This window comes from Sphaeramia orbicularis, chromosome 1 (genome assembly GCF_902148855.1).
Source record: "Sphaeramia orbicularis chromosome 1, fSphaOr1.1, whole genome shotgun sequence".
NCBI lineage: Eukaryota > Metazoa > Chordata > Actinopteri > Kurtiformes > Apogonidae > Sphaeramia > Sphaeramia orbicularis.
In genome coordinates this window covers 7,690,225-7,718,181 of record NC_043957.1, presented here as the reverse complement: position 1 = coordinate 7,718,181, position 27,957 = coordinate 7,690,225, and the positions used below count along the sequence as shown (strand labels likewise).

General features: G+C 42.9%; 1 pseudogene; it reads left to right on the top strand.

Moving 5' to 3' along the window:
- Positions 1-27,957, top strand: part of LOC115429854 (VPS10 domain-containing receptor SorCS1-like) — a 59,652-nt pseudogene that overhangs the window by 13,819 nt on the left and 17,876 nt on the right.

Here is a 27,957-nt window from a genome sequence, read left to right as displayed (position 1 = left end):
CCACTGTGCTGTGTTTTCTGTTCTTCAGGACTAACATGTGTTTTCTGTTCTTCAAGGACTAACGTGGTTTTTGTTCTTCAGGGCTTACATGTGTTTCTGTTCTTCAGGACTTACATGTGTTTTTTGTTCTTCTAGGACTTACATGTGTGTTTTGTTTTTCTAGGACTTACGTGTGTTTTCTGTTCTTCAGGACTTACATGCGTTTTTGTTCTTCAGGACTTACATGTGTTTTTTGTTGTGCAGGACTTACATTTGTTTTCTGTTCTCAGGACTTACATGTGTTTTCTGTTCTTCTAGGACTTACATGTGTTTCTGTTCTTCAGGACTTACATGTGTTTTCTGTTCTTCAGGACTTACATGTGTTTTCTGTTCTTCTAGGACTTACATGTGTTTTCTGTTCTTCAGGACTTACATGTGTTTTCTGTTCTTCAGGACTTACATGTGTTTTTTGTGCTTCAGGACTTAAATGCATTTTTGTTCTCCTAGGACTTACATGTGTTTTCTGTTCTTCAGGATTTACATGTGTTTTTTGTTCTTAAGGACTTGCATGTGTTTTATGTTCTGCAGGACTTACATGTGTTTTCTGTTCTTCAGGACTTACATGTGTTTTTTGTTCTTAAGGACTTAGATGTGTTTTGTTCTTCAGGACTTACAGGTGTTTCTGTTCTTCTAGGACTTAAATGTGTTTTCTGTTCTTCAGGACTCGTGTTTCTGTTCTTCTAGGACTTACATGTGTTTTCTGTTCTTCAGGACTTACATGTGTTTTTTGTTCTTAAGGACTTGCATGTGTTTTTTGTGCTGCAGGACTTACATGTGTTTTCTGTTCTTCAGGACTTACATGTGTTTTTTGTTCTTAAGGACTTAGATGTGTTTTTTGTTCTTCTAGAAACTTACGTGTGTTTTCTCTTCTTCAGGACTAATGTGTTTTTTGTTCTTCAGGACTTACATGTGTTTTCTGTTCTTCTAGGACTTACATGTGATTCTGTTCTTCGAGGACTTACATGTGTTTTTTGTTCTTAAGGACTTACATGTGTTTTTTGTTCTTAAGGACTTAGATGTGTTTTTTGTTCTTCTAGAACGTACGTGTGTTTTCTCTTCTTCAGGACTAACGTGTTTTTGTTTTTCAGGACTTACATGTGATTTCTGTTCTTCGAGGACTTACATGTGTTTTTTGTTCTTTTAGGACTTACATGGTTTTCTGTTCTTCAGGACTTACATGTGTTTTCTGTTCTTCAGGACTTACATGTGTTTTCTGTTCTTCTAGGACTTACATGTGTTTTCTGTTCTTCAGGACTTACATGTGTTTTCTGTTCTTCTAGGACTTGCATGTGTTTTTTGTTCTTAGGACTTACATGTGTTTTTTGTTCTTCTAGGACTTACATGTGTTTTCTGTTCTTCTAGGACTTACATGTGTTTTTTGTTCTTCAGGACTTACATGTGTTTTTTGTTCTTCAGGACTTACATGTGTTTTCTGTTCTTCTAGGACTTACATGTGTTTTCTGTTCTTCAGGACTTAAATGTGTTTTTTGTTCTTCTAGGACTTACATGTGTTTTGTGTTCTTCTAGGACTTGCATGTGTTTTCTGTTCTTCAGGACTTACATGTGTTTTGTGTTCTTCTAGGACTTACATGTGTTTTTTGTTTTTCTAGGACTTACATGTGTTTTAGTTCTTCAGGACTTAAATGTGTTGTCTGGTCTTCGGGACTTACATGTGTTTTCTGTTCTTCAGAACTTACATGTCTTTTTGTTCTTCAGGACTTACATGTGTTTTTTGTTCTTCAGGACTTACATGTGTTTCTGTTCTTCAGGACTTACATGTGTTTTCTGTTCTTCTAGGACTTACATGTCTTTTGTGTTCTTCTAGGACTGACATGTGTTTTTTGTTCTTCAGTACTTACATGTGTTTTCTGTTCTTCAGGACTTACATGTGTTTTTTGTGCTTCAGGACTTAAATGCGTTTTTGTTCTCCAAGGACTTACATGTGTTTTCTGTTCTTCAGGACTTACATGTGTTTTTTGTTCTTAAGGACTTGCATGTGTTTTTTGTGCTCCAGGACTTACATGTGTTTTCTGTTCTTCAGGACTTACATGTGTTTTTTGTTCTTAAGGACTTAGATGTGTTTTTTGTTCTTCTAGAACTTACGTGTGTTTTCTCTTCTTCAGGACTAACGTGTTTTTTGTTCTTCAGGACTTACATGTGATTTCTGTTCTTCGAGGACTTACATGTGTTTTTTGTTCTTTTAGGACTTACATGTGTTTTTTGTTCTTCTAGGACTTACATGTGTTTTTTGTTCTTCTAGGACTTACATGTGTTTTTGTTCTTCTAGGACGTATATGTGTTTTCTGTTCTTCTAGGACTTACATGTGTTTTTTGTTCTTCTAGGACTGACGTGTTTTTTTGTTCTTCAGTACTTACATGTGTTTTCTGTTCTTCAGGACTTACATGTGTTTTTTGTGCTTCAGGACTTACATGCGTTTTTGTTCTTCTAGGACTTACATGTGTTTTCTGTTCTTCAGGACTTACATGTGTTTTTTGTTCTTAAGGACTTAGATGTGTTTTTGTTCTTCAGGACTTACATGTGTTTCTGTTCTTCTAGGACTTACATGTGTTTTCTGTTCTTCAGGACTCACGTGTTTCTGTTCTTCTAGGACTTACATGTGTTTTTATTCTTCTAGGACTTATATGTGTTTTTTGTTCTTCTAGGACTTACATGTGTTTTCTGTTCTTCGGGACTTACATGTGTTTTTTGTTCTTAAGGACTTGCATGTGTTTTTTGTTCTTCCAGGACTTACATGTGTTTTTTGTTCTTAAGGACTTGCATGTGTTTTTCGTTCTGCAGGACTTACATGTGTTTTCTGTTCTTCAGGACTTACATGTGTTTTTTGTTCTTAAGGACTTAGATGTGTTTTTTGTTCTTCTAGAACTTACGTGTGTTTTCTCTTCTTCAGGACTAACGTGTTTTTTGTTCTTCAGGACTTACATGTGTTTTCTGTTCTTCTAGGACTTACATGTGATTTCTGTTCTTCGAGGACTTACATGTGTTTTTTGTTCTTTTAGGACTTACATGTGTTTTTGTTCTCTAGGACTTATATGTGTTTTCTGTTCTTCTAGGACTTACATGTGTTTTTGTTCTTCTAGGACTTACATGTGTTTTCTGTTCTTCAGGACTTACATGTGTTTTTTGTTCTTCAGGACTTACATGTGTTTCTGTTCTTCTAGGACTTACATGTGTTTTTGTTCTTCTAGGACTTATATGTGTTGTCTGTTCTTCTAGGACTACATGTGTTTTTTGTTCTTCTAGGACTTACATGTGTTTCTTTTCTTCTAGGACTTACATGTGTTTTTGTTCTTCAGGGACTCATGTGTTTCTCTTCTTCTAGGACTTACATGTGTTTTTGTTCTTCAGGACTTACATGTGTTTCTGTTCTTCTCGGACTTACATGTGTTTTCTGTTCTTTGAGGACTTACATGTGTTTTCTGTTCTTCAGGACTTACATGTGTTTTTTGTTCTTCTAGGACTTACATGTGTTTCCTTTTCTTCAGGACTTACATGTGTTTCTGTTCTTCAGGACTTACATGTGTTTTTTGTTCTTCAGGACTTACATGTGTTTTTTGTTCTTCAGGACTTACATGTGTTTTCTGTTCTTCAGGACTTACATGTGTTTTCTGTTCTTCAGGACTTACATTTGTTTTCTGTTCTTCAGGACTTAGATGTGTTTTCTGTTCTTCAGGATTACATGTGTTTTTTGTTCTTCAGGACTTACATGTGTTTTCTTTTCTTCAGGACTTACATGTGTTTTCTTTTATTCAGGACTTACATGTGTTTTTTTTCTTTAGGACTTACATTTGTTTCTGTTCTTCAGGACTTAGATGTGTTTTCTGTTCTTCAGGATTTACATGTGTTTTCTGTTCTTCAGGATTTACATGTGTTTTTTGTTCTTCGGACTTACATGTGTTTTCTGTTCTTCTAGGACTTACATGTGTTTTCTGTTCTTCTAGGACGGATGTGTTTTTCGTTCTTCTAGGACTTACATGTGTTTCTGTTCTTCTAGGACTTACATGTGTTTTCTGTTCTTCTAGGACTGATGTGTTTTTTGTTCTTCTAGGACTTACATGTGTTTTCTGTTCTTCTAGGACTTACATGTGTTTTCTGTTCTTCTAGGACTGATGTGTTTTTCGTTCTTCTAGGACTTACATGTGTTTTCTGTTCTTCTAGGACTTACATGTGTTTCTGTTCTTCTAGGACTTACATGTGTTTTCTGTTCTTCTAGGACTGATGTGTGTTTTATTCTTCAGGACTTACATGTGTTTTCTGTTCTTCAGGATTTGCATGTGTCTTCTGTTCTTCATGACTTACATGTGTTTTCTGTTCTTCAAGGACTTAGATGTGTTTTCTTTTCTTCAGGACTTACATGTGTTTTCTTTTCTTCAGGAATTTCCTGTGTTTTCTGTTCTTCAGGATTTACATGTGTTTTCTGTTCTTCAAGACATACATGTGTTTTCTGTTCTTCAGGACTTACATGTGTTTTCTGTTCTTCAGGACTTACCTGTGTTTTCTGTTCTTCGGGATTTACATGTGTTTTCTGTTCTTCTAGGACTTACATGTGTTTTCTGTTCTTCAGGACTTACATGTGTTTTCTTTTCTTCAGGAATTTCCTGTGTTTTCTGTTCTTCAGGATTTACATGTGTTTTCTGTTCTTCAGGACTTACATGTGTTTTTTGTTCTTCTATGACTTACATGTGTTTTCTGTTCTTCAGGACTTACATGTGTTTTCTGTTCTTCAGGATTTACATGTGTTTTCTTTTCTTCAGGACTTACATGTGTTTTTTGTTCTTCCAGGACTTACATGTGTTTTCTGTTCTTCAGGACTTACATGTGTTTTCTGTTCTTCAGGACTTACATGTGATCAGCACAGATGAAAACCGTGTGGTTGCAGCTGTGCAGGAGTGGAACCAGAATGAAACCTATAACCTTTACGTGTCGGACACATCGGGCGTCTTCTACACTCTGGCCCTGGAGAACGTGGTCAGCAGTATGGGTGTGGAGGGGAACGTCATGGTCGACCTGTATGAGGTAAACCAATGACACACAATGACACTGCAGGTTCATTCAGTGTCAGGTAGCTGTTAGCATCTCAGTGCATTATGGGAGACAAGCGCCTTTTCCACTGAAGCTGTAGGATCGACCACTGTGTTTATTCATGCAGCCTTGGACTAATGTGTTCAGTATATCTGGTGGACTGTACCATGGAAGGGATGGATTTAATCTACTGGTGTCCATGGGTAGAAGAAAACAGAGAGAGAGAAAGAGAAGGGGAGAGAAAGAGAGAGGGAGGGAGAGGGAGAGAGAGATGGAGAGAGAGAAAGAAAGGGAGAGAGAGGGAGGGGGGAGAGAAAGAGAGAGGGAGAGAGATGGCGAAAGAGAGAGGAGGGAGAGAAAGAGAAAGAAAGAGAGAGAAGAGAGAAGGAGAGAGAAAGAGAGAGGGGGAAAGAGAGAGATAGAAAGAGAGAGGGAGGGAGAGACAGGGAGAAAGAAAGAGAGAGAGAAAAGAGAAAGAGAGAAAACAAGAAAGAGAGGGAGAGAGAGAAACTGGATGTATCCCAAACTGGGAACAGAAGAACATGGTGTCATGGTTTCCATCCAGTGATGTTGGTCCTATCCATAATGCCAACACCAGGGGGGGCGGAGCTTGGACATGTTTACGCTCTGGGACCCATTTGACAAAAATACCGTTTCAGGCACCGCCACGCCGGTGTCATGTGACCAAAGGCCCAGACCATGTTAAACTGTAGTGGACTGGTCATCCTGTGGTTGTGGTGTAGAACCTTAAACCCAGCTCTGCAGTAGAACCATGAAAAGCTTCTTCTTCCCATCAGTATGGATAAGACAACATCTATATTCTACTGCGTCTGCACTATTCATTACAGCCAATTTCATCTTTCTTAAATAACCACATCAAACAACAGGCCCTTCGTCGTTCGGTTGATGAGCGCCGAGGCCACCGGTGTATTATGAACGCTGATCGATACTGTGGAGCTGGAGGCACAGCTGATGAAATGCACTTGTTTAGTCGTTTTTGGAACGGCGTCGTGCAGCTGTAGGCCTACGATCCGCACAAACACGGCAGTGTGTGAATACGAAGCAGCTTCAAAGTGCTGACATCGACACAGGCGCCACCGGGGGGATTGGATCGGGCCAGGATATGGATTTTTGGGAGGCTGAGATTATTTCTTTCTTTGATGAATAACTGCAGATATTACTTCACAAAATGCACCTCGTCCAAAAACACAGAGGTGTGTTTGAGAGGCTAATGTAGCGGCGGCACCACGGCGTAGGTCCGATGACTGAAACTGAGGCTGTGGATGGAATAATGGAGTATGGAAGTAAATCTGTGCCATCAGATTTTGAATTATAAAAGCCATTGAATTTGTAGGACTGATTTTTTTTGCACTGAAATTAAGTATCTGAATTTTTTGCACCTGAATTTTTTGCATCTGAATTTTTTAAATTCTAAATTTATGAACATAGTTGAATTCAGAGACAAACAATTCAGATACTTAATTTCAGTGCAAAAAAACATTCAGATACTTAATTTCAGTGCAAAAATAATTCAGATACTTAATTTCAGTGCAAAAAAAAAGTTCAGATACTTAATTTCAGTCCAAAAAAACCTTCAGATCCTTAATTTCAATGCAAAAATAATTCAGATACTCAATTTCAGTGCAAAAAATTCAGATACTTCATTTCATTGTAAAAAAAAAAAGTTCAGATACTTAATTTCAGTCCAAAAAAACCTTCAGATCCTTAATTTCAATGCAAAAATAATTCAGATACTCAATTTCAGTGCAAAAAAAATCTGATTCTTAATTTCAGTGCAAAACAAAACAAAAAAATTCAGATACTTAATTTCAGTGCAAAAAAAGAGATACTTAATTTCAGTGGAAAAAAATTCAGATACTTAATTTCAGTGCAAAAAAAGAGATACTTAATTTCAATGCAAAAGTAATTCAGATACTTTATTTCAGTGCAAAAAAAAGAGATACTTGATTTCACTGGAAAAAAAATCAGATACTTAATTTCAGTGCAAAACAAAAAAAATCAGTGCTACAAATTCAATATCTTTTATAGTTCAAAATCTGATGACACAGATTTATTTACTTCCGTAACGGAGCCGCTGATGACGGCGCTCATGTTCCCGCCGTGCGCCCCCCCCCCCCCGCTCACACAATCAGATCCACTGCATTGATTGGGGTCGCTGCCTCGACCCAGGATATGCTAAATGTGTGTGTATGTGTGTGTGTGTGTGTGTGTGTGTGTGTGGGGGGGGGGGGGTTGAAGCAGCCATCGGTGACTGAAGTGGAGTCGGATCAGCTGACTGTCACCGACTCTCTTCCACATCCTTAACATATTCCTCTGGGTTTCCAACAATCACTCACATTCACTTAAGACACACATTGATTACCCACAAGTCCCCTGGACACTCCATGATGTTGGGGCTGTATTTGGGTTCTGTTTCGAATACTGAACAGGTAAAGCAGGGCTCTCAAACTCATGTTCTTTCAGGTTCCACATTCAGTCTGATTTGATCTGCAGTGGGCCGAACCAGTAAAATAATAACAGAATAACCTAGAAATAAGAACAACTGCACATTTATGTCTGTGTTTTAGTGCAATAAACCACCATTAAATGATGAAAATATGAAAATACTTACTTTTATAAACTATCCAAATAAAAAGATTTGAATAATCTGAAAAAACTGAAATTTCCTACAAAAATCAGTGCAATTTTAATGATATTCTGCCTCCACTTATCATTTGTCCATGTGCATTATGGATCAGATCTACAAAGACACTAAACACTGAGGAACAGGCAGAAAAGAGTTCAAACTGAGCTGAATTTTCTTTAGACATTTCAGGTTGTTCATATTTGTTCAGGTTATTCACATTTTATTGTTACAGGATTGTTTAGAAATGTAAATTTTTTCAGAATTTAATGTTACTTTTTGCACTGAAACAAAGACAATTTGAAGTTGTTAATTCAAGATTTTTTGCTTAATTCAAGAATTTTTTTTGCTAAATTTAAGATTTTTTGCTAAATCTAAGATTTTTTTTGGCTTAATTCAAGATTTTCTGTCTAATGCAAGATTTTTTTACTAAATTTAAGATTTTTTTTGGGGTTAATTCAAGATTTTTTTTTTACTAAATTGAACATTTTTTTTTCTTAATTCAAGATTTTTCCTTAATTCAAGATTTTTGCTAAATTTAAGATTTTTTGCTAAATTTTAGATTTTGTTGGCTTAATTTAAGATTTCTTGCTAAATTTAAGATTTTTTTTTGTGTGTGTGTGTGTGCTTAATTCAAGATGTTTTCCTTAATTCAAGCTAATTTTTTTTTTTTGCTTAATTCAATTCAAGAATGTGGAATTTTGCACTTTGTAAATTCATCCCAGGGGCCGGATTGGAACCTTTGGCGGGCTGCATTTGGTCCCTGGGACGCATGTTTGAGACCCCTGAGGTAAAGGATGTGTTTGGGCCCGGGGGCTTGGGAGCTCCTGTGCAGTGTGTTGACCAGAGGACAAACCCAAAGGCCCAGAATGCTTTGCACACTGGAGCTGCTCTGTGTGTTTGTGCAGGTGGCAGGAATCAAAGGCATGTTCTTGGCCAACAAAAAGACGGACAACCAAGTGAAGACGCACATCACCTACAACAGAGGACGAGACTGGAGACTCCTGCAGGCGCCCAGCAAAGACCTGCACGGCAACGCTGTCCACTGTCTCCTGGTGAGTGTCAACGTGTCTCTGTATGAGTGTCCACTTTGTCCTGGTGTCACTGTAAGAGTGTCCACTGTGTCCTGGTTTCTCTGTATGAGTGTCCATTGTGTCCTGGTGAATGTCCACTGTGTCCTGGTGTCTCTGTATGAGTGTCCACTGTGTCCAGGTGAGTGTCCACTGTGTCCTGGTGTCTCTGTAAGAGTGTCCACTGTGTCCTGGTTTCTCTGTATGAGTGTCCATTGTGTCCTGGTGAGTGTCCACTGTGTCCTGGTGTCTCTGTATGAGTGTCCATTGTGTCCTGGTGAGTGTCCACTGTGTCCTGGTGTCTCTGTAAGAGTGTCCACTGTGTCCTGGTGTCTCTGTATGAGTGTCCACTGTGTCCAGGTGTCTCTTTATGAGTGTCCATTGTGTCCTGGTGAGTGTCCACTGTGTCCAGGTGAGTGTCCACACTGTCCTGGTGTCTCTGTTTGAGTGTCCACTGTGTCAACGTGTCTCTGTATGAGTGTCCACTGTGTCAACGTGTCTCTGTATGAGTGTCCATATTGTCCACATGTCCTTATATGAGTGTCCACTGTGTCCTGGTGTCTCTGTATTAGTGTCCACTGTGTCCTGGTGAGTGTCTACTGTGTCCAGGTGTCTCTGTATGAGTGTCCATTGTGTCCTGGTGAGTGTCCACACTGTCCTGGTGTCTCTGTATGAGTGTCCACTGTGTCCTGGTGTCTCTGTATGAGTGTCCATTGTGTCCTGGTGAGTGTCCACTGTGTCCTGGTGTCTCTGTAAGAGTGTCCACTGTGTCCAGATGAGTGTCCACACTGTCCTGGTGTCTCTGTTTGAGTGTCCACTGTGTCAACGTGTCTCTGTATGAGTGTCCACTGTGTCAACGTGTCTCTGTATGAGTGTCCATACTGTCCACATGTCTTTATATGAGTGTCCGCTGTGTCCTCGTGTCTCTGTATTAGTGTCCACTGTGTCCTGGTGAGTGTCTACTGTGTCCAGGTGTCTCTGTATGAGTGTCCATTGTGTCCTGGTGAGTGTCCACACTGTCCTGGTGTCTCTGTATGAGTGTCCACTGTGTTCTGGTGTCTCTCTATGAGTGTCCACTGTGTCCTGGTGTCTCTGTATGAGTGTCCACTGTGTTCTGGTGAGTGTCCACACTGTCCAAGTGTCTCTGTATGAGTGTCCACTGTGTCCAGGTTTCTCTGTATGAGTGTCCATACTGTCCACATGTCTCTATTTGAGTGTCCACTGTGTCCTGGTGTCTCTGTATGAGTGTCCATTGTGTCCTGGTGAGTGTCCACTGTGTCCTGATGTCTCTGTATGAGTGTCCACTGTGCCCAGGTGAGTGTCCACAGTGTCCTTGTGGCTCTGTATGAGTGTCCACTGTGTCCTGGTGTCTCTGTATGAGTGTCCACTGTGTCCTGGTGAGTGTCCACAATGTCCACATGTCTCTGTATGTCTGTTCACTGTGTCCTGGTGAGTGTCCACGGTGTCCAGGTGTCTCTGTATGAGTGTCCACTGTGCCCAGGTGAGTGTCCACAGTGTCCTTGTGGCTCTGTATGAGTGTCCACTGTGTCCAGGTGTCTCTGTATGAGTGTCCACTGTGTCCTGGTGTCTCTGTATGAGTGTCCACTGTGTCCTGGTGAGTGTCAACACGATCCACATGTCTCTGTGTGTGTCCACGTGTCTCTGTATGAGTGTCCATCAGAGACAGCCGTTGACAGGGGTGGACTGATCCCTGATCTCAGAGAACAGCACATGTCAAAGCTGAGCTGTATGAGGCATCTGAAAGGTCAAAGGTCACGTGTGGTGCTTCAGTCCAGTGAGCTGACCTCCCATTGGACGAACAGAGCAGAGGAGGCGTCACTCAAAGGCCTGTCTGCTGGACTGTATGTCCTGTTTAAACCAGCTCTGTTTCCTCCTAAAGCTGTGAAAGTGTTTTTCATTCAGTTCAGATGAAGATTCTAACATCAGTTAAAAGAACCAGAGGACGTTCCTGAGGTAGTGTCCTGGTTCCACAGGGTTAGAGTTCCTGAGGTAGTGTCCTGGTTCCACAGGGTTAGGATTCCTGAGTTAGTGTCCTGTTTCCACAGGGTTAGGGTTAGGGTTCCTGAGGTAGTGTCCTGGTTCCACAGGGTTAGGGTTCCTGAGGTAGTGTCCTGGTTCCACAGGTTGGTTCCTGAGGTAGTGTCCTGGTTCACAGGGTTAGGGTTCCTGAGGTAGTGTCCTGGTTCCACAGGGTTAGGGTTCCTGAGGTAGTGTCCTGGTTCCACAGGGTTAGGATTCCTGAGGTAGTGTCCTGGTTCCACAGGGTTAGGGTTCCTGAGGTAGTGTTCTGGTTCTACAGGGTTAAGGTTCCTGAGTTAGTGTCCTGGTTCCACAGGGTTAGAGTTCCTGAGTTAGTGTACTGGTTCTAAAGGTTCACATTTTAACTCTTTAACCCCTCAGTCTTGACTGAAGGTAAAGGTTCACATTCAGTGTGTCCACAGTGGAAGGTGAATCACACCCTCTTCTGTGGAATTCCATCAAATCTGTGTTTCAACCACATCTTTTGTCTCTTCTGACGCCTTTAATGACCCTGTTTTTTCTGTAGAATATTTGAAAGCAGGAGTCCTCGTCCAGCACAGATCTGGTCTTTCAATAATCAGCTGTTTGTTTTGATAAACCAATTAGGCACCGGCCAGTGTTTTTGCTTCTGCTCATATTATCCAGTCATTTGTCAGGAAATGTCAGAGTCTTAATAAACCTGTAAACAGGCCATCCCAACATGGCCTCCACCGCTGGCATTTGACTAGCTCCTAATGAGAACGGTGTCGGTAAAGGCTAACCCAATCAGAATTAATGAGCAGAGCAGCCAATGGGGTGGGAAAACAGACGTCTGAGCCACGGTTTCCATGGTCCTGTTGCATACAGCTGGACAGTTTGGATAACTGACTGTTGTTTTGTCTTCTCCCGCAGCCGTACTGTTCATTACATCTACATCTGCACGTGTCCGCCAACCCCTACACATCTGGAAACATCGCCAGCAGAGAGTCAGCGCCAGGGATCATAGTGGCATCAGGTGGGTGACACAGAACCTGCAGAGGGTCTGGAACCCACTAGAACCGACTGGACACGGGTCTGAGTCTGGAACCGACTGGAACTGACTGGAACCGACTGGACGGGGTTCTGAGATGGAACCGACTGGAACCGACTGGACATGGTTCTGAGCTAGAACCAACTGGAACCGACTGGACATGGTTCTGAGCTGGAACCGACTGGACATGGCTCTGAGTCTGGAACCGACTGGACATAGTTCTGAGGTGGAACCGTCTGGACATGGTTCTGAGGTAGAACCTCTACAGTTTTAGGTTCATGTTCACATTTACTTAAAAGATACTTCGTAGATGTAAACATTTTCATGATGTGGTTTTTGTTTTTTCACTCTAAATCATAGATAAAATTGTGGCGTTTAGATCATTTCTATGTTATGATGTAATTATTTGACTGGTCCCCCCCCCTTCAGATTGTAATGGGCTCATATGGTCCCTGAACTAAAATGGGTGTGACAGCCCTGGGCTCAAAGAATGGAAGGCATTGAAGGTTTTTATCAGATGAACTCTGAAAGGATGGAAAAGGGAGACGACGGCCAAATGAATGTTGGATTATATACTCTGGGCTTAAATTCATTTCATGACGGGTAAACAAAGGAGACGCAGAGATGAAGTGGCATTTAAATGGAGCGCAGCATCCTGGTTCTGTTGGAGTTTCTGTTGTGACATGCTAACTGGAAGAGACAAAGACCAGGAAACTGACTTAGACTGAACAGCTCCTTCAGTGGATCAGTGCTTCTGTTCATCTGAGCCCTTCCATCCCTGCGCTGGATGACAACGTGCGTCACCTCACCTTTGATCAGGCACAAATGACACAACAACACACAGTCCCGGCAGCCATCCTGAAATAATCCTCACGGTCGAGTGTGTCTGCGCACGACAACGCCACCGACTTCCACGGACTAGGTGTGAGGAAGCCGAGGGAGAGTGTGATCCTGAGCGCAGGAAGTCCTCAGGTGGATTCACACCTCAGTGATATTTACTCCCACATGGAGCTGCACCGTCAATAACACATCAACACACGCCTCACAGGTCTGAGCACGGCCCACGAACGCACTAACACACACCGACGACGACTACGACAAACACGGCGAATTAAAGCGCTGTCCAAGGTGCTGGTGTAGAATAACTGATGGACTGGGTTCTATCACTGTCATTTTTCAAACTGTAATATGGTCTAAATGACCTGAGATAGTCTGTCTGTGGTCACAGTGTCGATGGCTCACACATCCATCATCCACAGGAGATAGACTATCAGCACGATGATGCATTCAAATGCAAACCGTACATAGACTATCAGCACAATGATGCATTCAAATGCAAACAGAAGATAGACTATCAGGAGAATGATGCATTCAAATGCAAACACTACATAGAGTATCAGCAGAATGATGCATTCAAATGCAAACACTCCATAGACTATCAGCAGAATGATGCATTCAAATGCAGACACTACACAGACTATCAGCAGAATGATGCATTCAAATGCAAACAGTACATAGACTATCAGTGGAATGATGCATTCAAATGCAAACAGTACATAGACTATCAGCAGAATGATGCATTCAAATGCAAACACTACATAGACTATCAGGACAATGATGCATTCACATGCAAAACAACAGCAGGAAAAGACACGCACCTGTTTCCACCAGATGCACTGAAGTAAACGACAATGTCATCAATAAATCAAGGTGGACAATTCACCTCATATATCTATAGACTATATACAGACTGTATATACAGACCAGGTCAAAGGTCATTAAATAGGAATAAACAGAGGAATGTGTCTGAAAATAGAAGTATTGTAACTTTATGGGTAACAGTGTACATCAGGTTTATAATAGGCTTTATCTACGCAAACACAAATGTACATAAAATAATTCTGATTCAGTTTACAAGTTCAACATCATCAACCTCAATTATTATTATTGTTGTTATTATTATTATTATTATTAATAATAATAATAATAATAATAATAATAACAACAACAACAGAAACAACATTAATGTTAATGATGGAACAGGTTTTACACAATATTTGTCTCAGCCCAGTTCAGTTGCACATGTGAGAGGATCCAGTTTACAGTGGACTCTGTAGAGTTTTATTAGTTTAGTTTAATTAGTTTTACTAAAGCATTGGCGTGTTTTTGTTTATTGCACATGAATATTAAACAGATTTTCTGCTTCAACATGAACTTCAACAGTTATTCACCTGTCGTTCCATGTTCCAAACACATTAGAAAGTTGTGTCAAAGCTTAATGTTCTTTGCATTTGGACAATTAAAAGAGTTCCTATTATGGATAAAAATGAGGTGTGTTGACTCAGTTTGGAACCTTCCAGAGAAAAAAGGATTATTGGAACATAATCCCAACAATGGGATGTGCGCAAAGCCAAGCTGTCCAAATGTGGTGTGACAGCTCTGAAGGCTTTCCACTGCTGTGTCTGTCAGATGTACACACACTGTTTCTGAGGTTTCTAACAGTGTCTGACACACTTTAAACTGGGCTCCTCTGGGTCTGAGCACTTCTGCTAAACTTAATATACAGTTATTTTATCCGAACTTCGGTCGTTTAGTGTCTCTGGACTCCAGCAGACACCGTTATGAGCTCTGGGAATAAACCCTGTCAGCCCCCTCACATTCATTACACCTAAATCTGGACAAATAAGCATAAAATGTGGACTTTGTGCAAAGCGTCATGTTTCTGTCAAACACTGCTGTTCAACCAGGGGATGGGCAGACACCTCCCATCATGCACTGGGTTCATGCAGCCACTTGAGAGCAAAAAAAGAAACTCATCTGGAATGGAAACACTTGTGTAAAAATCCAACTTCCTGTCACCAGCGTTTCAAAATAAAAGTGTGCTACATTACAAAATGGAAAAAAATAACAATGTAGACTTATTTATGCACATTACGTTTAACATTAGTATAGAACATGTTGTCTTATATATTCCAATTATAGCGTAAACTGTAATAAGAACATTTGTACCTGTTTCTTGTCATACAGTCGTTTCCTGTGGAACCTGAAGGGTTCTGTCACCCGTTGGGCCTTTAATTGTTCTAACACAGGGGTTTCAGATTGACTTTTTTACCCAGCCCTATTAGGCAGCTATGCTAACGAGGCTAACGACGTGTTGTTCTTCAACCCTGCTGCTGTCATCATGTGGAATCTGCTTCAGGTTCTGGTCTCAGTAGATCAGTGCAGGTCAGACCTGGACTCAACTGGTTCATTTTGGGATATTTTTATGTAAATCACCAACAAAAACTGTCCACTCCCCTTTCCTCCGAACCTTTCCTGGATCATGGATAATTTCACTAATTTCCACAAGTTAACAGTGGAATCTGTGACGTTTACGATTGGAGTTGGTTCTGTTGGAGGCGGTGTGGGTTCTGTTGGAGCCAGTGTGGGTTCTGGTTCTGTTGGGGCTGGTTCTGGTTCTGTTGGAGCTAGTGTGGGTTCTATTGGAGCCGGTGTGGGTTCTGGTTCTGTTGGAGCCAGTGTGGGTTCTGTTGGAGCTGGTGTTGGTTCTGGTTCTGTTGGAGCCAGTGTGGGTTCTGGTTCTGTTGGGGCTGGTTCTGGTTCGGTTGGAGCTAGTGTGGGTTCTGTTGGAGCCGGTGTGGGTTCTGGTTCTGTTGGAGCCAGTGTGGGTTTTGTTGGAGCTGGTGTTGGTTCTGGTTCTGTTGGAGCCGGTGTGGGTTCTTTTGGAGCATCCTGTGGAACCACTTACTCATTGAATTCAAGCCCTTCTGTTCCAGTGGACCAGCGTTGGAAAACTGCTCTAATATGAAGATGGATGCACTAATGTGGATTTATTGGTTAATTTTGGGAGTGTGGCTGAATGTCACACTGCACAGTCCCTGTAATTACAACCCCAGTGTTCAGAGTGGGGGGGTGGGGGGCTGGGGGGGGGGCTCTGCTGTAACCCCATCTTCGGAATATTTGGCATTAATTTGATCTCAAACAGTATTCTGTAGTGTCTCACCTCAAACACTAACTGGAGTTCCTCACATATGTTCTGTATCCCCCCACACACACACAGGCTCCATTGGCTCAGAGCTGACCACCACCAACGTCAGTGTGTTCATCACCTCGGATGCAGGAAACACATGGAGACAGGTGAGGCACTGAAACGTCTTCATCATGTGACTGTTTTCACACTGAACCAGGGCTGTCAAACATGTGGTCTGTGGGTCCAAAGCGGTGCAGGCCTCCCTCACAGGTTTACTCACAGGTTTACTCTCAGGTTTACTCACAGACTTATCGCCGTAGTAACAAATGTCAGTCTCCGTGTGTATGTGTACATATGTGTGTGTATGTGTACATAATAAAGGCTCATTAGTGGTCCACGTGGATCCTCATGCCCCTCTGTTCTGCTCCTGCTGACAGAATCATGTCAGCTGATGTTTACCTTCATCCTTTGAATGCACACAGTAGACACAGGTTAACATAGATGATCCAATAAACCTGTCATTTAATTCAGTCTGTGTTTAAAGCTCTGACCTGTGTTTAGTATTAGACAGGTTTAGGGTTAAATATGGAAACAACCAAAAATAAGTATTAGACATGTTTAGGATGAAATATGACAATGGAAAATAATGAAGTTATATCTGAGAATTGGACTGATGTGTGTGTGTGTGTGTGTGTGTGTGTGTGTGCGTGTGTGTGTGTGTGTGTTGCAGATCTTCAATGAGGAGTATGCGGTTCTGTTTCTGGATCAGGGCGGAGCCTTAGTGTCCATCCGACACACTCCACTGTCCATCCGACACCTGTGGTGAGTTACCATGACAACCACGGCGTCCACGTCCCTCTGAGTCAAACCAGCCAGATGAGTTAGTACAAGGGAGGGGGGTGTGGTGGGAGGAGTGGGGAAGGGAGGGGGCGGCGGGAGGAGCAGGGGAACGTTCTGGTTTGATGGTCATCATTTCCTCTGTGTGTGTGTGTGTGTGTGTGTGTGTGTGTGTGTGTGTTATTGTGTCTGTGTGTGTGTGTAGCTGTAATGAGTGTGTTGTGTGTACAGACGTCTGTGTTGAATATAAAATATCAAATCAACTTGTTAGACGACTCTGAGGGTCATTATCCTGTGCACACAGTCAGGGGATTAGCGCCCCCCCAAACCCCCTGAACCAACTGTTTACCTGTTTCCTCAGGTTGACCCCCCCACCCCCCCCACTGTTTCCCTGTTTCCTCAGGTTGAGCTTCGATGAAGGTCGTCAGTGGAACAAATTCAGCTTCACCAACACACCTCTGTTTGTGGACGGAGTCCTGGGGGAGCCGGGGGAGGAGACGCTCATTATGACGTGAGTGAGAACCAGCACAAAGTACTGCCAGAGTACTACTGAAGTACTACTGAAGTACTGCCAGAGTACTACAAAAGTACTACCAAAGTACTACCAATGAACTACCAGTGTACTACCAGAGTACTACCAGAGTATTACCTGAGTACTGTCAGAGTACTACCAGAGTACTACCAAAGAACTACCAAAGTACTGCCAAAGTACTACCAGAGTACTGCCAGTGTACTACCAAAGAACTACCAGAGTACTACCAAAGTATTGTCAGAGTACTGCCAGAGTACTACCAAAGAACTACCAAACAGCTGTGTGGTGTGTGTTTGTTACTGCTGAGCTTTACCCCAGGCTTTGCTGTTCTATGTCTTGCTGTTCTATGTCCTGCTCCGTTTAGGATGGCTGTTTTGGATGAATCTTAAAGGGTTCTCTGAGGTTCTACCCACCGTCAGACCTGCCTGGGTGTAGGTTCTGATCACAGCAGATCTATGCTGTGGCAGCAGTGACAGTCTGACGGTCCATTTGAAGAACATGAAGGAAAACGATCAAAAAAAAAAAAAAAAAAAATAGACCAGAAAGTTTGGATGTAAAAAGTTGGAAGTGCTTTAATAAGTGTGAACATTAGTGAGTAGTTCAGAGTGTCCTCAGAAAATCCGATTTCTGATCATTCCTTCACATGTATTATTCCAGCAGCCCAGAGCTGAGTACGTGCAGAACGGAGACCACGTTCCAAAGGGTTCCACCGACTCCACATCAATGTTTCAGAACACCTGTCATCTGTGACAGACTGCAGTCATTAATGCATGAAAGGGCTCATTCTGCCCAGGAGCCCATGAGCAGGGCACCTCGCAGACACTGTTAGTTCACATCATGCACTGTTCCCTCCTCATTTGTCCTCATTTGTCCAGTAAACCCGTCATGCCTCGGCACCTCCACATCTAAATGATGGTGTGATTGTGATAAATCCGCTGGGGGGCCGGGGTCACTGCACACAAACACTCTGCTGGAGGGGCGGGGTCACTGCACACAAACACTCTGCTGGGGGGGCGGGGTCACTGCACACAAACACACTCCCTCAATTTAGCCGCAGATGGAATATTTATTTAAAGCTTGTGTATTCAGAGGAACACGGAACGCTGATCATGTGGTTAAAGTGGACGGGTTTAGTACATCTACATCTGCTGGAACCACCCACTAATGGAACAGAACCAGAGCCTCCCACGGGTACCAGGACCCCACCAGGTCTAACAGCTGAACGGGTTCCACTGGTACCAGGACCTCAGCAGGTCTCTGTTGGACTGTGCTGGACTGTGTAGGTCTCTGTTGGACTGTGTTGGACTGTGTTTTCTTTCTATAACATGCGTCTGTGTCTGTTTTCCAGGATCTTCGGACACGTCAGTCATCGCTCCGAGTGGCAGTTGGTGAAAATAGACTTTAGGTCCATCTTCAACCGCAGATGTACGGAGGAGGATTATCAGACCTGGCACCTCCACAACCAGGTAGGAGATATACACACAAATATATGTACAAATATATGCACCAATATATGTACTCACCTATATATACAAATATATGCACAAATATACACTCAAATATACACACAAATATATGTACAAATATATGTGCAGAGGCGGATTATCAGACCTGGCACCTCCACAACCAGGTGGGAGATATACACGCAAATATATGCACAAATATATGGACAAATTATACGTACAAATATAGGGACAAATATACACTCACATATGCGTACAAATATATGGACAAATATACACTCATATATACGTAGAAATATATGTACAAATATATGTACAAATATACACTCACATATACGCACAAATATATCGACAAATATACACCCACATATACGCACAAATATATGGACAAATATACACTCACATATACATAGAAGTATATGTACAAATATACACTCACATATACGTACAAGTATATGTACAAATATACACTCAGATGTATGCACAAATATATGTACAAATATACACTCACATATACATACAAACATACGTACAAATATACACTCACATATACGCACAAATATGTGGAGAAATATACATGATACATATGGAACTTATAGAACATGTAGAACTTCTAGAACATACAGAGTTCCTCCTGCTGGAATGGAGGCAGGTCCCAGAGGAGTGAGTGTGTGTGTGTGTGTGTGTGTGTGTGTGTGTGTATCTATATCTATCTATCTATCTATAGATAGATAGATAGATATATAGATATATATAGATATATAGATATATATGTGGTTTTAATCCACCAGTTTGAGGACCTGTCATGCTGGTTCAAGTGTCTCCCTGCTGCCCCCTACTGTCCACTGTGGCTCTATTCCTGGGGGGTGGATGCAGAGGTACAGGCTGGTACCGTTTCGTCTCCATCTGATTTCTCTTCCCACACAGACTCTGGTCTAAAAATGGACCGGGCTGGGCCCACTCCAGCGCCACTGCCTGATTTATATTCCACAGCGCTGTAATAAAAAACTGTAAAACACAACTCCGGCTGCACATTGTGCACCGTGACACCGGCATCAGAGGAACAGTTGTGAACAGAGTTTATGCAGAAATGAGGCAGTGGTGCCTGTGAAACGGTGTCCATTCTTTGTGTCCCCTGGGTTCCACGGCAGTTCCTCCACTCATTTACTGGGTTCTGCAGCAGCTCCTCCACTCATTTACTGGGTTCTACAGCAACTCCTCCACTCATTTACTGGGTTCTACAGCAGTTCCTTCACTCATTTACTGGGTTCTACAGCAGCTCCTCCACTCATTTACTGGGTTCTACAGCAGTTCCTTCACTCATTTACTGGGTTCTACAGCAGTTCCTTCACTCATTTACTGGGTTCTACAGTAGTTCCTCCACTCATTTACTGGGTTCTACAGCAGTTCCTTCACTCATTTACTGGGTTCTACAGCAGCTCCTCCACTCATTTACTGGGTTCTACAGCAGCTCCTTCACTCATTTACTGGGTTCTACAGCAGCTCCTCCACTCATTTACTGGTTTCTACAGCAGTTCCTTCACTCATTTACTGGGTTCTACAGCAGCTCCTTTACTCATTTTCTGGGTTCTCTGTGTGTTCCACAGGGGGAACCGTGTCTCATGGGAGTCAAAAGAATCTATCGCAAACTGAAGCCTACGTCCAGGTGCGTTATGGGAAAGTCCTACTCTGTCTCCATGACGACGGGACCCTGTGAATGCACAGAGGCCGACTTCGAATGGTACGTGTTCTGCAAAGATTTATGTCTGATGTCATTAGTTTGACCAACACGGACATGGTACAGGAAGTCACATGACTGTAAATGGACCAGAGTTAGAATAATGGATACTTTAGAGTAGAGTAGAGTATATTAGAGTAGAGTAGATTTGAGTAGATTAGAGTAGATTAGATTAGATTAGATTAAAGTAGAATATATTAGAGTAGAGTGGAGTAGAGTAGAGTAGAGTAGATTACATTAGATTAGAGTAGATTAGAGTGGAGTATATTAGATTAGATTAAAGTAGAGTAGATTAGATTAAAGTAGAGTATATTAGAGTAGAGTAGATTAGATTAGATTAAATTAGAGTAGATTAGATTAGAGTAGAATAGAGTAGGGTAGACTAGAGTAGTGTACAACATATTAGAGTAGAGTATATTAGATTAGTGTAGAGCAGAGTATATTAGATTCGAGTATATTAGATTAGATTCGAGTAGAGTAGATTAGAGTTGAGTAGAGTATATTAGATTAGAGTAGAGTAGATTACAGTAGAGTATATTAGATTAGAGTATATTAGAGTACAGTATAATAGATTAGAGTATATTAGATTAGAGTAGAGTATATTAGATTAGAGTAGAGTAGAGTAGAGTAGAGTAAATAGACCTTGAGTGATCTTCTGGGCAGACACTGTGGAAGTTCAGGTTCCAGTATCAGCCAAACACTGACTGTACATGTAGAAGAAATATGACAGGAACAATAACTATAAAAACAGGTCCACTGCAGGTGTCTGTCAGTGGTTCAGACTGGTCCAGACTGGTTCAGACTGGTCCACTGCAGGTGTCTGTCAGTGGTTTCAGACTGGTCCAGACTGGTCCACTGCAGGTGTCTGTCAGTGGTTCAGACTGGTCCAGACTGGTCCACTGCAGGTGTCTGTCAGTGGTTCAGACTGGTTCAGACTGGTCCACTGCAGGTTTTCACCGGTGCTTCAGAGCCGTGGTGGTCTCAGTGGCCAGTCCCTCTGTCGGATCCAGCTGTCGTTCCAGACTACGCCGACCCACATGCACTAGACCCGCTCCCTTTGAGTTATCAGCACCATTCATATTAGCATATTTGTATGTTTTTGTGGTCTCCTGAGTGGAGGAGCTCTTGGAATTAGCACCGTCAACCATAAATCACTGAGCCTAATAGCTTTCATTAACTATCACAACAGTTGTGCATCTGTGTGCATGTCGCATTAATTGGGCCAATTTGTCCCTATCATTTTGGGAACACAGCGCTGCTCTGCCTTTTCATTTGTAGGACAAACAACTGTGTGTGATGTATTTAAAAGGCAGCAGAGAAGAACCGTGCAGATTACCAGGAAGCTTTGGGATGTTGTTTTCCACCAGTTCAGTATCCAGTGTGTTGAAAACCCAAACCAGGGTTTTTCCTGCTCACAGTGAATGTTCTCTTATCTTTGGATTGATTTGTCTGTGAACACCATCAGTCATTTTTTAAGCAGACATCACTGAAATCATGTTCATCTCATTTAACCCACTCTAACCCACCATAACCCACCATAACCCACTCTAACCCACCATAAACCACTCTAACCCACTCTAACCCACCATAACCCACTATAACCCACTATAGCCCACTCTAACCCACTATAACCCACCATAACCCACTGTAACCCACCATAAACCACTCTAACCCACCATAAACCACTCTAACCCACTCTAACCCACCATAACCCACTATAACCCACTATAGCCCACTCTAACCCACTATAACCCACCATAACCCACTGTAACCCACTATAACCCACTGTAACCCACTATAACCCACCATAACCCACTATAACCCACTATAGCCCACTCTAACCCACTATAACCCACTCTAACCCACTCTAACCCACTATAACCCACTGTAACCCACTCTAACCCACTGTAACCCACTCTAACCCACCATAACCCACTATAACCCACTATAGCCCACTCTAACCCACTCTAACCCACTATAACCCACTCTAACCCACTATAACCCACTCTAACCCACCATAACCCACTATAACCCACTATAACCCACCATAACCCACTCTAACCCACTATAAGCGTCTGCCAAATGCATAAACATAACCCACTCTAACCCACCGTAACCCACTTTAACCCACTATAACCCACCATAACCCACTATAATCCACTCTAACCTACCATAACCCCCTCTAACCCACTCTAACCCACCATAACCCGCTCTAACCCACTATAACCCACCATAACCCACTCTAACCGACTATAACCCACCATAACCCACTATAACCCACTCTAACCCACCATAACCCATGCTAACTCTCTTTAACCCACCATAACTCATTCTAACCCCCCATAACTCACTATAGCCCACTCTAACCCACTCTAACCCACTCTAACCCACTCTAACCCACTATAACCCACTCTAACCCACCATAACCCATGCTAACTCTCTTTAACCCACCATAACTCATTCTAACCCACCATAACCCACTATAGCCCACTCTAACCCACTATAACCCACTCTAACCCACTATAACCCACCATAACCCACTATAACCCACTCAAACCCCCCAACCCCCCAGTCTAAGTCCAGTCCATCCACACTTACCTGTTTCCATGGGAACGTCCATCCCATCCTCTCTAACCCCATGTGGGTTCAATGTGACCTGATGTGAAGTGTTGGGGTCAAAGGTTAAGTCCTGTTTTTCTTTGTTCTTCTGGTCGGATCCTTCCAGTGACTACGGTTACGAGAGGCGGAGCAACGGCAGATGTAGCCATGCCTTCTGGTTCCATCCGTCGTCCATGTCCAGGAGCTGCACCACAGGGATGACGTTCCTGAACAGCACCGGGTAAACACCAGAATAAGGACCATCACCAACAGCCCAGAGTCCAGGAGCCAGGTCCACAGGGACCACCAGGAGTAGGAGGAACCAACAGAAAGAGTAGGAACCAGCGGAAAGAGTAGGAACCAGCACAAAGAGTAGGAACCAGCACAAAGAGTAGGAACCAGCACAAAGAGTAGGAACCAGAGTAGGAACCAGCACAAAGAGGAGGAACCAGAGTAGGAACCAACACAAAGAGTAGGAACCAAAAGAAAGAGTAGGAACTGGCAACAAGTAAGAACCAGAGTAGGAACCAGCAGAAAGACTAGGAACCAGAGTAGGAACCAGCAGAAAGAGTAGGAACCAGAGGAGGAACTGGCAGAAAGAGGAGGAACCAGAGGAGGAACCAGCAGAAAGAGGAGGAACCAGAGTAGGAACCAGCAGGAAGAGTAGGAACCAGCAGAAAGAGGGGGAACCAGAGTAGGAACCAGCAGAACCATGTCCTTATATGAGCTCCAGAACAGCTGATGAAGGGTCTGTTAACACAGAGCCTTTAAGTGTCAGCACTAGGGTTCAGTCAGTATCAGCAAAAGAAGTGGAAATGCTCATATTTGGACATTTTCATGATCAGCTGCTGCATGGACCTTCAGCTGGTTGGGGAAGTGGGCTGAGATGAATGCAAAGCCCCCCCAATAATCAGAATACTCCTCAGGCCCCTCCCAGTCCACTCATCCTAGACCTCAGTCCCTACAGGTCAGTCCTAAGGCCACAGGAAATATGGGCATGGCTATTTCATCAGAGCCAATCAGATGTCCTCATTTGTCCTGTTCCAATCAGCAGTAAGGACACTGTTCCATGAACTCATTGTCCTCTTGCGTCCACAGTACTGTGCTCATATATGGAGTATACGCCCTCCCCCGTCCTGGACCCAGATAGGCCCATGTGTGATGGTTCTGTCCACAGTACTGTGTCCACAGGGGGACAGGGTACCAGTCTACAGAGGACAGAACCAGGACACTGATTGGACCCTGAGGGACAGAGACACAGGACAAAGGTAGTCCAACAGGACTGGGGACAGACACATGTCCTATAGTCCTCTTTTCCACAAGTTCAAAACCAAAAGTAAATGAAGTTTTTCCGGATGAAATGGGCTGATACTAAGTGTCACTGTCCAACTGTGGTCCATGTTTGTGTTTATGGTTTACACCCACATGTCCACAGGTAGACACCCCCCCACCCCTCTCACTCACTCTCTTCATACATGTCATATGTGAAGGATCAGACTCATGTTCCTCAGATGGAGGATCAGGACATGGAGGACATCTGCACAAGCATGGGCACTGCTCTGTGATTCAGTTGTTTGTTCACCTGCACCCACCCGTCACCCCCCCACCCCCCCACAGCTAACACTAATCCAGGAGTAGGAGCCACATAGTGACGGTCCTATCAGGCTCTGTTCACAGCAGGTCTAATGCATTATTCAGATTTATGCTGAAATCAGATTTGTGTGTTTGTTCATTTTCCGCATTAACCCTTTAAATCTGAACCATTAAATCAGTGATAGAAAATTCCAGTTCTTTGAAACTGGAGCCTTTATTGGTCCTTCTGAACAACCGCAATTTTTTTTTTTTTTTTTTTTAAATATCAGTTTCCATGTATGAGTTTCAGTTTTGTATCATACCTGATCCATCAGGTCTCAATGTTCAAATATTATTATTTTTAAACAAACAAAACCATAATCTAACACAAACATGTCTAATAAATGATTAATTTCTTTTCTAAATGCATACAGTTCTTCCTCCTTCCTCATTAATGACAGTCTTATAGTGTCACTGGAAAGGCCTCTGGTGAATGAACTCCTCCCCCTGGTGGATTATCTGAGTATTACATGGATCTAATTGAATACATCAGGTTTTAAAGAATAAAAAATATTACACTGATCATGGAGAGGGCTTCAAAACTCATGGATCAAATATGATACGTTTGGTGTTAAAGGCTTGAAGTGTCTTCTATCAGTTTGAGTCTGAACTGAATGTGACCCTGAAGTGACCCACATGCACTAAAGAGGTCCTGATGGAATATGAGACCACACAGACACACAGTGTTTACAGAAGGAAATATGGTTTTCCTCCGCTCCGACCAACAACTGGGACGTTTGTCGCATTTCAATGACGTAAAGGTCGGATAAATGCGACCTGGACGTTCAGACTGAAGTCACATTGGAAAATATCAGATCTGGATCAGATTTAGGACCACATATGAAAGTGGTCTGGGTCAGATTTAGGACCACATATAACTGGTCTGGGTCAGAGTTAGGACCACATATGACAGTGGTCTGGGTCAGATTTAGGACCACATATGAAAGTTGTCCGGGTCATTTAAGACCACATATGAAAGTGATCCGGGTCAGATTTAGGACCACATATGACAGTGGTCTGGGTCAGATTTAGGACCACATATGACAGTGGTCTGGGTCAGATTAGTGCTGTTCAGACTGTGTGTACCAGATCAAATCCAGGTCACATATGGACACATGTAGGTTTTGTGGAGCGTCTGTTCTCCTTCTGCAGATGTTGTCTCAGTCCAGATGTATGAACCATAGAAGTGTTGTTCACCTCAGTCTGGTGTGTGTTGTGTTTTGTGTGTTTCCATGTGTCAGTTACCGTAAAGTGGTGTCTAATAACTGCACGGCTGGAGTCAGTACTGAGTACACAGCCCGGAGGCAGCAGTGTCCCAGTCAGGCCCCCAGAGGCCTCCACCTGGTCACCAGTGAGGGCACCCTGACCGGCACGCTGGGACTGAACGTCACCTTCCTGGTGTTTCTGGAGGAGGTACGACTGCACATGCACCACACACAGGCCTTCAACTGCACTTCAACAGCATTTCAACAGCATTTCAACATGCACACATAGACACAGCAGAAGATCTGATCAACCATAGAGACAACACACAGTCTGGGTCTGAAGAGGCCAGGACCTGGGCCTGGTCCTGGGCCTGGGCCTGGGCCTGGGCCTTGGCCTGGTCGTGGTCCTGCTCCTGGGCCTTGGTCTGGTCCTGCTCCTGGGCCTTGGCCTGGTCCTGCTCCTGGGCCTGGGCCTTGGCCTGGTCCTGCTCCTGGGCCTTGGCCTGGGCCTGGGCCTGGACCTGGGCCTGGGCCTGGTCCTGCTCCTGCTCCTGCTCCTGCTCCTGCTCCTGCTCCTGCTCCTGCTCCTGCTCCTGCTCCTGGGCCTTGGCCTGGTCCTTGTCCTGGCCTGTCTGGGTCATCAGTTTATTCAGGTTCAGATGAACTCATTTAATGGACATAGATCATTAGTGAACCAACCCCAGACCATAGCCCGGCCCCCTGGACAGTAGGCACTAGGCATGATGGGTAATCACACCATCCACATCTAGAGCAGGCTCCATCTGGACTCATCAGACCACATGACCCACATCCAACACAGTCCACTGTGTATGTTCTCTGTCTAATAGAAGCCTTTGTTTCCCAGTTAGCCTCACTGATTAGTGCTTAATTAATGTTAATTAGTGTTTATTAGGGGTTAATTAGGTTAAACCCAGGTGGGGACCAGGATGTTACCCGTGTTCTCATGCAGATGAATCCTACTATAATGGACGTTCTGTGTCCGGCGTGTGTTTGTCCGATGCGTGTCCCGCTGTCCGATGCGTGTATCAATGTTGCAGCACTGGAGGGCGTACGGGTGCAATGCTGCTGTTGCACCACGGGAGGGCGCTATTGTACAAAGGCACCATGAGTACAATGCCGCTAGTGAAATTAATTGGCCTTTTGACACAAACCTGTTTCCAGCTGTAAACAACCAAACTGACAATTGTGATAATTAATACAATAGTAATTCAATCCATTTTCATTCCCTAACACAAGAAACTAGAGACATAGAACTTTGTTTGAGGAAGGTGAGTGAGTGGAATGTTCCAGAGGAGCTGCTCTGGGGTACGGTGCACTGAGTACTCACCTGTGTGCCGTTTCAGCTCCACTGCCCATCACCCATCTGTCTCCTGGAGGAAAAGTCTTTTCTGTTCAGTCTGAGTGCAGCCACTGAATCTGTGAAGGCTGATAAAGAGGCCAAAGCCATGACTGGTCCCTCATAGTGTGTGTGTGTGTGTGTGTGTGTGTGTGTGTGTGTGTGTGTGTGTGTGTGTGTACAATACGTGGTCACTGTGTGTTTTTACAGTTTGTATTCAGTATGTGTTTATTGTGTATTTTTTACAGTGTGTTCAGTATGTGTGTATTGTATTTTTTTTTTTTACAGTGTGTTCAGTATGTGTTTATTGTATAGTTTTACAGTGTGTTTATTGTGTATTTTTACAGTGTGTGTTCTGTATAAGTTTATTGCGTATTTTTTACAGTGTGTGTTCAGTATGTGTTTATTGTGGTTTTTTTACAGTGTGTTCAGTATGTGTTTATTGCATATTTTTTACAGTGTGTGTTCAGTATGTGTTCATTGTGTATTTTTTACAGTGTGTTCAGATTGCGTTCATTGTGTATTTTTTACAGTATGTGTTTGTGTATTTTTAACAGTGCGTTCAGTGTGTGTTCAATGTGTATTTTTTACAGTGTGTGTATTTTTTTAGTGTGTGTTCAGTATGTGCTTATTATGTATTTTTTACAGTGTGTTCAGTATGTGTTCGTTGTGTATTTTTTACTGTGTGTTAAGTATGTGTTTTATTGTGTATTTTTACAGTGTGTTTAGTATGTGTTCATTGTATATTTTTTAGTGTGTTTAGTATGTGTTCATTGTGTGTT